General features: G+C 50.1%; 1 protein-coding gene across 2 annotated transcripts in view; it reads left to right on the forward strand.

Annotated features, from left to right (window-relative positions):
* Ptafr (platelet activating factor receptor) overlaps positions 1-11,452 on the forward strand; it is a 26,015-nt gene continuing 14,563 nt past the window's right edge. Inside the window, exon 1 of one of the 2 annotated variants that reach the window (XM_055611517.1) lies at positions 1-86. The gene's annotated coding sequence lies outside the window, so the exon portion shown is untranslated. Of the gene's footprint in view, positions 87-6,091; positions 6,163-11,452 lie in introns of those variants that run through there. The other variant, XM_055611519.1, reaches the window with a different exon arrangement.

Genomic DNA, 11,452 nt, shown 5'->3' on the forward strand with positions numbered 1-11,452 from the left:
CATGCTCTCAAAGAAACAGGCTCTCAGCGGCCTCCCTCACCTGCAGCCCTGTCACTTCGCAGACCAGCGTCCTCACCACTGCTCAGGTAAGAAGCAGATGGCCTGAGTGAGGTTCAGATGTAACTGTGTGTGGCTGACCTAAAGAACCACTCAGGCTTTGCATAGGTCTTCAGAGCTAAGTTATATCTAACTTACACACACACACTCACACACATACACAGAGAGAGAGATAGCACATCCTCTCTGTCCTCAGATATTTACACGTGAACAGATACTGCTTTTTATTTGGTTGGTTGGTTGGTTGGTTGGTTGGTTGGTTGGTTGGTTGGTTGGTTGGTTTTTGAGACAAGGTTTCTCTTTGTAGCCTTGGTTGTCCTTGACTTGCTCTCTAGATTGGGCTGGCCTCGAACTCACAGAGATCCTCCTGCCTCTGCCTCCCAAGTGCCCGGCCAGTTACAGCTCTCACACCCCTCATACAATATACAGCCTCAGCTGTGTGTGTGTGCCCAAGCCTGTAAGTTGATGGAGCAGGACAACCAGGAACCCAAGGGCATCTTCAGCTATATAGGAATTATTAGGTCACTGAGCTATATGAGACCCTATTTTGAAAAACAAAACCCCCAAACAAAACCAGCCTGGAAAACCAGGGCTCTGTGGTTAGGAGCAAGTACTGGTCTTGAAGAGGACTGAGGGGGTCGGGTGAGGACCTGAGTTCAGTTCCCAACACCCATGTCAGCTGGCTTGCAGCTGCGGCTCCCAGGGGATCTGATGCCCTCTTCTGGCCTTTGAAGTTACCTGCACTCAGGTACACATACAGAGAGCAGGTACACACAGAGACACACATCCACACATAATTAAAAAAATGAAATCTTGGGCCAGAGAGATGACTCAGCACTTAAGAGCATGTGCTGTTCTTGCAGAGGACCTGTGTACAATTCCCAGCATCCATGTCAGGTGGCTCCCAACCGCTTGAAACTCTAACTTCAGGAGATTGAAACCCCCCCCCAAAAAAAAAATTATATTCTTTTGTTTGTTTTCAAGAAAGGGTTTCTCTGTATAGCTTTGGCTGTCCTGGACCTGTAGATCAGGCTGGCCTCAAACTCACAGAGATCCTCCTGCCTCTGCCTCCCCGAGTGCTGGAACTACAGGCCTGTGCCACCACGCCTGGCTAATAAATACACTTTTTTAAATCTTAAAAGAAAAGTCTACACCATCCCCTCTGCATACTTACATACACACATCAGACCCTTGTCATCCACAGAGAGAACCCATGTCTGCTCACTACATAGCTGTATAACACACAAGACAAGCTGTCACCAACTGACACAGACTTTCTGTTGATCATTTGCTGGATGAAACGCATATCTTTAGGCAGATAGTGTGTGCCATGGCACTGGCAGACATCCTCTGGCCACATGGAAGAGCCTTCTTTTACTCACTGTGAACAAGCCTGCTGCACAAGGTCATACAAACATCTCCACACATGCGCGCACACACACACACCCATATAGAAACACCTGTTCGTGCCACAGACCCCTTTGCTCAGTAGGCCCTCAGTACACTTGGATGCCACCTCAGCTCAAGCCCGGGTTGGGCCTGGTTGATGACGGGACCCTCAGGTCTTACAGATGGTCTTGCCTCTGAGTTGTCTAGTCCGTTCCTTTGGACCGTTTACCCTCTGCTAGTACCGCCTCATCCGGATGCTGTGATTTGTACTAAGCTTTGATATACGGCAGGGACAAGCCCATCGCACCTCCTGGTCTGTGGAGGTTCATTCTTCAGAAAGTCATCAGCTATTCTTGGCTCTGATTTTTCGTTTGGGATTTAAATAGTCCAGCACTCCCTGAGTGCTTGGGTTGAAGTTCCTTGGAAAATTCTCACGGGATATGAATTTGTGTGTTGGCACGTACGCATGTTGTTCTCTGTAGCCCTGACTATCCAGGAGCTTGTGCCCTCAAGTCTGGCCCTAGCAAAGTTTTTCTGACAGTTAATGAAAGACTGAACTGACCTTGGAGTGTCTGGGTCCTGGTTTCAGCTCCTGCTTTCTTTCCTTAATTCATTGTTTCCTCCTTCCTTAATTCATTGATTCAATTAATGCTATTTAGCTCTTGTGATGTGTGCCTGAGAGATTTAAAAAAATATTATTTATTTATTTAGTGTTGGGGGGTGCATGTAGGCCATGGCATGCATGTTGGGGACAACTTGGAATCAATTCTCTCTTTCCACTGTGTGTCCAAGGATTGAATTTAGGTCACTCACTAGTCTTGGCAGCAAGTATCCTCACCTGCTGAGCCACCTTGCTGGCCCCATCCCGATACTTTTTTTTTTCTGTGTAATCTTGGCTGTCCTGGACTCTTTGAAGACCTGGACTGGAACGCACAGAGATCTTCCTGCCTCTGCCTCCCTGAGTGCTTGGACGAAAGGCGTGCGCCGCCATACCTGGCTAAGAGATTTTTTTTTTTAAAAGCCAACATAATAATTACAAATTCTTAGAAATATAGAAAATCCAGTCTAGGGTTAGCAAGCTGGCCCAGCGGTTAAGAGCACTTGCTGATTTTTCAAAGGACTCAAGTTTGGTTCCTCAACATCCACGCTGGGCAGCTCACAATGCCTAATGCTCCAGCAACAGAGCATCCAGACTTGTCTTCTGGTTTCCACGGGTGGTCCCCGTGTGGCATATGCATAGACACACAGGTAAGAAAAAAAATGTTCTGATGAAGAAGAGTCCAGAGTGTCTCAGTTCAAGTGCCATTAGCATTCTGAGGTGTCTGTTTGCTGTTGTGGAGAAGGTCCTTCCATCCCACATGGGGTGTGCTCAGCCTCTGCCGATAAGAGGCCACCTGCCACCCCTACTCTCACTGGTTGTGTCCACTGAAAGTGTGTGCAGACTCTGACAAATGCCCAAGGGAGCGTGGAAGGCCCCTGCCTGAGAATCACTGAGGCGGCTCAGTGTCTCCTTGTAATATTTAACTTATTCCTATAGACGCCCACATTCTTAAGCATTATTTTCATGCACATTGATTTTATGCTCTTGTTTTAAAAAAGATCTGTTTATTTTTATTTTGTGAGGTGTTTTGTGTGCACATATGTGCCTGCTTGTTATCCACAGAGGCCAGAAGAGGGGGAGGGTGGGTCCCCAGAAACTGAAAGCAGAGTTGGGAACTGAACCTGGGTCCTCTGCTACTGCTTGCTCTTAAGTATTGAGTCATCTCTCATATTTATATACATCTATATATATACACATATATACGTATTTATATATGCTTTTTGAAAGTTTTGTTTTTTATAGACAGGGTCTCACTATGTAGACCAGGTTGGTCTCAAAATCACAGAAATCTATGTGCCTTTGCCTTCCAAGTGATGGCTTACCCCTGACTTGGTTTTGTTCTTTTGGAGAAAGAGTTTCATTCTAACCCAGGATGGCCTGGAGCTCACCATGTAGCTGAGGCTGGCCTCTGGTTGTCCTGCAATCCTCTCGCTCCAGCCTTGGGAAGGGATGAGATTACAAGTATGTGCTGCTAAACTTGGCACAGTCTCTCTCTCGCTCTCCCTCTGTTTTTCTTTGAGACAAGGGGTTCTATCGTAGGCCAGGAAACTTGCTATTAGTCCAGTCTGGACTCAGACTCACAGCAATCCTCCTGCCTCAGCCTCACAAGTGCTGGGATTTCAGATGTGAGCCAGCATACCTGGTTTTCACCTTTTTGCTTGTTTTTGAGGCAGGGTCTCTCTACGTGGTCCTGGAGCTCGCTATGTAGCTTAGGCTACGTAAGAGCCTGTCTGGTGAGCCGAGCATGGTGGCGCACACCTTTAATCCCAGCACCCAGGAGGCAAAAGCCTGGTCTGTCTGCAAAGTGAGCTCCACCTTGCCTCTGCCTCCTAAGTGCTGGGATTAAAGGCATACACCACTCCACCCAGCTTCAAAAACTTGAAAATATTTATTCAAACACTCCACCTGCATCTTTTCTTTTATTAAAAAAATTTGTTTTGGAGACAAGGTGTCACCAAAAGAAAGAAAGAAAAAAAAAGACAGGAGGCTGGTGGCGTCTCATGGCTAGAGGAGGGGCACGCGGCAGGTACAAGCGTCACGGAGGGTGGGCGAGGGCTCCTGAGTGCACGTTTGTAAGTACGCATAATGCTAAGAGTGAACTGTGTGCTGGGTTACAGGCAAACATGTTTGTTTTTTTTTCCTGGAGACAGGGTTTCTCTATGTAGCCATGGCTGTCCTGGAACTCACTCTGTAGCTAAAGGCATGCTCCACCACCCAGCCGCAAACATGTTTTGACTATCTGCTTGTGAGGTGAGTTTATTGCCTGGTGTGAGGGCACACGCCTGTAGTCTCAGGCGGAGGCAGGCGTAGCTCTGAGAGTTCAAGGCCAGCCTGGTCTACAAAGCAAGTTCAGAATAGCCAAGGCTATGCAGAAAAATCCTGTCTCAAAACAACCAAATAAATTATATGTGTTAATAAATTTATTTAGTGTGTGTGTGTGTGTGTGTGTGGTGTGTTTGTGGGCCTGCTTGTGTGTATCCATTTCTGTGCTCCATCCATGGGGCACGTGTGGAGGTCAGAGGACAATGTGCATGAGTGGGTTCTCGTCTCCCCTTTCACCGTGCACATCCTAGGACGGAAGTCAGGTCTCCAGGCTAGGGTGGCAAGCACCCTTCCCCTCCGAGCATCTAGTCAGAATACAGCCACCTTATTTTTCGAGACAGCGTCTCTCACTGGACCTGGGGTTTGTGATCTGACTAGACTGTCTGGCCAGCAAGTCCTAGGGAGCCTCCTGTCTCTGCCTTCCCAGCTCTAGGATTACAGGTTTGTTCGATGACCTCTGATTTTTTTCACCTGATTGAACTCAGGTCCTCGTGTTTCCTCCTCCTCTGCCTCTCCCCCTCCCCCCTTCTATAGCATCTCATGTAGCCCAGGCTAGCTTTGAACTCAGTGTGTAGCCAAGAATGACTTTGAACCCCCGATCCTCCTGCCTCCACTTTCTAAGTGCTGGGATTTTACATGTGAGCCACATACCCAGAGTTCTTTGGGGCTGAAGCACCTGTTAATAATGCTTTGACCCGTGAGGAGCCATTTTAGCGCTGATAAGGAACAATGTCAGCGCGGTCTGACCAGCAGCAAGGGGCTAGCCCAGCTACTTAGGAACCAAGGCTGGGCAGGGTGTGGGGATTCAGACGCCCTGCCCTCTTGGCTCTGTTTTGCCGTGCGTCACTGTGAGACACGAGCTGGTCCTTTCTGGGCTTCGCTTCTCCCCCGTGTGTTGGAAGGCGGCGGGTCAGCCGAGGGGCTGGTTTCCACGGTCAGGGTCTGTCATGGACGTGCAGCAGACCTCTCAGGGCATGCTGGTTAGCTGGCTGAGCTCACGAGCGCTCAGCGGAAGGAAACCAAAACAGGAGGGCTCTGGCTTGGCTCTCCTTTGTGCCATCCTCGCCTGACTCTTGTTCTCACGGGCACTCGCTTGGGTTCGACCGCAGCGGGCGCACACACACCTCTTCGCCCTCGCTTGCTCCCATGGACTCACTTGCAGCTAAACTCTACCTCAGGGATGTGAGAAATTCCCCCCTTCCTCCGGCCCTGGGGCTCTGCGCTCCCATGGGTTTCTCAGGCCCAGCGCTTCTTGCTCAGCAGGGCTGCCCTGCCCAGTCTTAATGACCACAGCTGGACTTGCAGCAATCCTCCTCATCCTTTCCCTCGTTGCTCCCCTTGGTCTCTGGATCCTCTCATTCCTCTCATGCTCTTCCTCCCCTCCCTCTTCCTTTTAGTTATTTATTTTTTGCTCTGACTCCCTTTCACTCTCCTCCTTGTGCTAATGGTTGATTTGGTCACACCCCTCCCTCTTTTTGTTTCCTCTCTCTCTCTCTCTCTCTCTCTCTCTCTGTCTCCATACACTGCAGCCCAGTGATTGCTGCTCCTTACACCCACTCTGCCCCACGCCTGCTCTGCAGGAACCCTGGGCAGGACTCAGGCCTGGCTGGCTCAGTGCGGAGGTTCCCGAGGAGGCATCCGTTGGAGGGGCCCCGGGTCACTGTGTTTCCTCCCAGGGGTGACTTGGCAGTGATAGGCTCTGTTTCCTCACTTCTGCAATTGCCAGTCGCCAACCCAGAGGCTGGGGCTCGGACCCGGAGGGACACCCAGCGCCTACGGCTGAGCTGCTATAGGTAAGGAGGGTCCTGAGCAAGGGAGAACACCACACGGATGTCACACGAAAGTAGACGGGTGGCTGAGTTTTTCAGGAACCGGCATCTTTCTCAGGCCAAGGTTCATGTTTCCAGAGAGAGCCTTTTTGCTGTGTGACAAGCCAAACCCAGGACTTTATACGAGCTAGCCCTGTGCTCCACCACATGGCTCTGTCATTAATCCCCCTTTTACTTTTTATTTGCTTTGTGTGTGTGTCGTCATGGTGCACAGTGCAGGGGTATCGGTCAGAGGACAGCTTGTGGCTGTCAGTTCTCTCCTGCCCCCAAGTGTCCTGGGGATCGACTTTTGTGCTCAGGCTTAGCAGCAGGTACCTCTCTCTCCCCACTGAGCTAGCTCGCCAACCCCTTTTATTTTTACGTCAAGGTCTTGCGAACTGCCGAAGCTGGCTTGGAACTCGCTGTGTAGCACAGGCAAGCCTTGGGTTATTTTACATGTATGGTGTTTTGCCTGCATGTATGTATGCTCACCACGTGTGTGCCTGGTGCCTCGGAGTTCAGAAGAGGGGGGTCGGACCCAGGACCTGGAGTTAGAGATGGTTGTGAAGCCACCATGTGGGTGCTGGGAACAGAATCTGGGTTCTTTTCAAGAGCGGCCTGTGCTCTGAACCCTGCGCCATCCCTCCAGCCCCTAGCCTTGGTTCTCAATCCTTCCAGCCTCCTGAGTAGTTGGCCTTTCTGGCCTGTCGTCGGGTCTGACTTAGAGAGAACTTCCTGTGATTGAACAGTGCGGAGAACCCTCTTTTCTGAGAAGAAGCTAAGGCCGTTGTTTCCTCACTCACCGGGAGGCGATGGTGACAAGGAAAGGCAGCTGCTTCCAGCTCTGAGAGCAGAAGGCCATTTGCTTTACTAGCTGTGTGACTTTGGGGAAGCTACACACCCTCGCTGTGTAGAGTCGCCGTCATCTCCCCAGCAAGCTTTCCGGGGAGGGCAGGCTAAAGGATCTGGGATGGGGCTGGGTACCCGGACCTCGCTCACGGCTGCATTTCCCCAGAGGATGACGAGGACAACCGGGTTCTTTATGGCACAAAGAAGAAGGCCAACAGACAGCTGCCACATTCTGTCTCAGGTGCTGAGGACAGAGTCTAGTGTGGAACTGGCCGTCTCTCCCTGACGGGGAGTCTTGGTGTGAGGCTGGCCAGCCACAGCTGCTGAGCAGGGACTTGTGGAATAGTGAGGGATAAAGGACAAAAGGCTCCCTCTTGCTGCTGAGCGAACACCTGGCTGTGTTCCAGATAGTCAGTGACCAAGAGTCTGTTGGGGTGGGGTTGGGAGCTGTGACTGACAGAGAAGAGGGGATCCCCTGGTGACAGCCAGAGGAAGGAGGAGGTGACTGGCCTGGACCTTCCGTGGCTTCAGTTGTGCTTATAAACTGGGTCCTTGGGCAACTAAGTAGCCTCACTTTTCTCCTTTATGGTTTAAAATTCCAGCCTTATAGGTTTGTGGCACTGAGGAGGTGGGTGGACATGCTTTGCTGATGGCTGTATCGCAGAACGAACTCCATTGTGCTGACACCGTGGGCACGCCTGTGATCTCAGCACTCCAGAGGCAGGGGCAGTAGCGTCAGGAGTTCAAGGCTAGCCTTAGCTACATAGCAAGTTGAAGGCCAGCCTGGGCTACATGAGACCCCCAACACCCCCCAGTAAATATGAGCTAAGTAGGTGAAAAGATTGCATCATCAGAAGTGTACTTGTTTGGGGTGGACAGTGAGTCACCGGCCAGCTCTGTCCCCACCCTAGTCAGCTTGGGTCACTCCACAGGATCAGTGAAGGTTTGGGCAAGGATTCACAGTCCCTGACAGCAATGACCAAATGTGCTGGACAAGTCTCCCCCTGATTGTTGAGATGTGATGAGACCATGGCCTGGCATCTGTTTTGTCTTTTTTAAATTAATATCTACCTCTCTCTCTTTCCCTATCTATCTATCTATCTATCTATCTATCTATCTATCTATCTATGGTTTAGTTTTCCCCTTCCTCCTACCCCTCCCAGTTCCTTTTCATCTGCTTATCTTTTCTTTTTTTTTTCTCTCTGGAGACAGGGTTTCTCTGTGTAGCCTTGGCTGGCCTGGACTCTCTTTTGTAGACCAGGCTGGTTTCTAATTCACAGAGATCCTCCTGCCTCTGCCACTCAGAGTGTTGGGAACTGACCAGCTCCTATTTACCTTTTTGTGGGAATCAGAGCCCTCCCCTCTCCCAGCCTGCAGACAAGGTCCCTTTGAAAGGTGCTGACTTCCTCCTTTTCCATACAGGGCCCCTCAGTGAATGGAGGTTTAGGCTCAGGTTGGGACAATGGCAGAGTCAGAGTCTGGGGGCACAGCTAGTTGGACTCTGTGAACAGGAGATTGAACCAGTTCCTAAGAGCAGATGCTAGCCGCTCTGAGCGGCCAGTTAGCATCAGGATGAGGGTGGGAGACACTTCCGCGCGTTTGTGTGGGGGTTGGTGTTCAGCCCCACAGGAGTGGGACCTTCTACCAGCTTTGGAGAATATGTGAGCTGGGTGACCCAGGAAATACATCACTAACTTGGGCAAAGCCCTTTCCAGTCCATTAAAGCCCATTTCAAGTTACCAAGTGAGTTACCGTTTCCTAGCACGTCACCCGTTTTCTAAACACTTCGCCTTCTACCTCCTGCGATTCCACTTCCCTTCTGCAGGCCTGCTTCCAGGCTGGCATGGCACCCCACTTTACAGAGAAATATCCCGAGGCTCCGAACGGTGGGGAGACTCAAGGAGGTGGGTGACACTGCTGAGGCCACAGTCCTGCTCCCTGGTGACTATGCTTTCCCTCCAGCCACCCTGGTGGCTTCTTCCCAAAGACACGGTTGGCAAGGTGCACTGTGGATTTGCCCTTGATTAGTAGGGAGAGCACTGAGGACAGTGCGAAGGAAGTTCCTGACTGCCGTCACCAGTCCAAACCTTGACAGTACCGACAGCCTCTTGTCCCGCTGACCTGACGCTGCTTGTTCACAAAACAGCTGAAGCCTGATGACCACGTGCTCCACAGGTCCCCAGACACTGAAGCAGGGGCATCTAGTCCCATGTTGGCACTCCAGACAACCTTGGGATCTTTGTGATGGTAAATAAATGTCTACCGGTGGCCACGGCAGGGCTGGACCATGCCCAAAATAGAGAAGAGGAGAAAAATACCGAGGTTCCTGGAAATGTCCTTCCTGGAAGGGTTTGATGGCCGCAGAGGCCCCCACCACCTCACAATCTCTTAGCCCTAGTAAACACTCAGGCGCTAAGCCTGCTGGGAGAGTATGAAGGTCTGTTCTCTGCTGACCCTCTCTGCTCCTGGAACAGTCTGGTAATTTGTGAATGGTATTATGTGGGGAAAGAACCTGAGATTTGGTAGATCAGGCTGGGACTTGAATTCTTGACCCTCCGGTCTTTATTTCACAAACGCTAGGGGCAGAGGCTTGCGCCACTACATCCAGCCACAGAAAAGTTTTGCTGTTGTTGCTTGTTTTTTGGTTTTCTCTGTGTAGCCCTGGCTGTCCTAGAACTTACTGTGGAGACCAGATTGGCCTCCAACTCAGAGACCCGCCTGCCTCTGCCTCCCCAATGGGAGTGCTTCCATTAAAGGCGTGGCTGCCACCTCTTAGAAGGTTTTTAAAGTCTCGTCATTTGGCAAATGAAGAGAGGGAATCTGGCCAGACGTGGTGGTCCACATCTGAAATCCCATCACTCTGGAGACTGAGGCAGGAGGATTGCTAAGTTTGCAACCAGCTTGAGATATAGAGACCCTGTCAATAAATATATAAATAAACAGAAAAAGAAAAAAAAAAAAACAACAAGAAGAAAGAGAAACGAAAGGGAAGCTGGGGCGATAGCTCAGCCAAGCAGCGTGTTCATTTCTGGAAGCACGAGGATGGACACACGTTTGATCTTCACGTGAAAAAGCCAGTCACGGGCACACACCTGCAACCCCAGTGCTGGAGGGTCACACGAGTGCTCGCCGGAGCTCGCTGGCAAGTGGCCTCACCTCCTCAGTGAGAGAGCCTGTCTCAGAAGACAAGGCTGACTGAACCTGAGGGCCAACACCCATACACCATACACACACACACATGCTCACACATTACATACTGCAAGCAAACACACACACAAAACACACATACATACACAACACATCCTCTCATACACACATAGTCACACCTGGATCAAGGTAGGGTCCTCAGCCTAAAGGAGAATTGGCTGGCTCTGGTCCCAGCCCTGGGACTCTGTCCTTACAAAGATCTCCACTCATCAGTCAGTGATGTGGTTAGCACAGCGCTGTGACCGCAGGGAATCTGGTTCTCCACGGATATTTGATCCCTGCATTTGGCCTCGGTTCTCACATCTTGGAGAAATGGCAATGAGAGCACTATGAGGGGTTCCTAAGAGGCTTTGGACACCTTGGCTGTCCCAGCCAGGATGCAAATGTGAGGCAAGGGGAGTCAGAACAGAAGATAACTCATTTATTTATTGAGCACCTACTATAGGCTCAACACTTACTTCTGTTTTCCTGTGTGTGTGAGCACGTATGCGTGTGTATGTGGGTGTATGTTTGTTGTACATGTGTCATACACAGGGCTTCTTCTAAAAATAGAAGAGCTTATTTTAAAATTACATTTACTTGTTTATATGAGTGTGTGGGGGCTTGTGAGCCATGCCATGTGTGTGTGGAAGTCAGGGGTCAAGTCAGTTATTTCTCTTCACCATGTGGGTTGTGTGGATAGAGCTGGGGTCTTTGGGTTTGGTGGCGAGAATGGTTAGCAGCTGAGCCATCTCACTTCTCTGGCAGGCAGTTTTTGTTTAATCCTTGCAGTCACCCTAGGAAGTGGGATTGTGGGTATTTCAAATTTTCAATAGGTAAAAATGCCATATGAGGAGGTTTGTTACAAACTGAAGCTAAGAAGAGAAGCAGTTTGCCCAAAGACTGTGCTTCTATGAAGTCTGGGTCATGAGATCTCAAGTTAAAAATACAGAACTCGGCTGGGAGGTGGTGGTGCATGCCTTGAGACAGGCGGATCTGAGTTCGAGGCCAGCCTGGTCTATATGGTGAATTCCAGGACAGCCAAGGCTACACAGAGAAACCCTATCCCAAAAACAAAACAACAACAACAACAAAAAGAAGCCCAAACAACCAAACGACACCCCCCCCCCAAAAAAATACAATATACAACGAACTTTCAAATCTGCCATCTCCTAGGCCTATGTTAAGTCTTTTTCTTCTTCTTCTTCTTCTTCTTCTTCTTCTTCTTCTTCTTCTTCTT

The sequence above is a fragment of the Psammomys obesus genome, unplaced genomic scaffold (assembly GCF_907164565.1).
Source record: "Psammomys obesus unplaced genomic scaffold, mPsaObe1.curated_primary_1811, whole genome shotgun sequence".
Classification (NCBI taxonomy): Eukaryota; Metazoa; Chordata; class Mammalia; order Rodentia; family Muridae; genus Psammomys; species Psammomys obesus.